The sequence below is a fragment of the Arachis ipaensis genome, chromosome B08 (genome assembly GCF_000816755.2).
Source record: "Arachis ipaensis cultivar K30076 chromosome B08, Araip1.1, whole genome shotgun sequence".
Classification (NCBI taxonomy): Eukaryota; Viridiplantae; Streptophyta; class Magnoliopsida; order Fabales; family Fabaceae; genus Arachis; species Arachis ipaensis.
Window position 1 is genome coordinate 119,134,509 of NC_029792.2, and position 521 is coordinate 119,135,029.

Below are 521 nucleotides of genomic sequence, written 5' to 3' on the forward strand. Positions count from 1 at the left end.
GTTTATAACAAGTGCCAAAAGGACCCTAATAATAATAAAGAAAAAGTTCTTTCTCTTCCTCAAAGACTACCTAACCTAAGTATGTTCCTACTTTTTACTCGAATTAGTGTATTGCTATCTTTCTTGGCTTTGATTTCTTTTACCTTTTTCTCTATTCGTTTTTAAATTTCCTCTTATCGCTATGTCTCATATATATAGAGTTATATTGATAATTACTGAGTTTATAAAAAAAAATTCAAAATTATTGATCATCTTTAAAATAAGGTGAAAATTCAGATGCAGTTAACTTCATACGAAGTTGATAGTTAAAAGCTGTTAGATGACAATTTAGTTAAATCTGTCAAATTATTTAACGACTTTCAACTATCAACTTCATATGAAGTTAATTGCACTTGAATTTTCATCTTAAAACAAGTGTCTATTTTACCAATGAGCTATAGTTCAAATAACATAGTCTCCCCATACTCACCTAAGAGGTTGCGGGTTCAAGTCTTCCTATCTTTTGGAAGAAAAAAAAAAAA

General features: G+C 28.6%; 1 protein-coding gene across 1 annotated transcript in view; it reads left to right on the forward strand.

Annotated features, from left to right (window-relative positions):
• LOC107614225 (proline-rich protein 2) overlaps positions 1–521 on the forward strand; it is a 1,931-nt gene that overhangs the window by 514 nt on the left and 896 nt on the right. The gene's annotated exons all lie outside the window — the stretch shown is intronic.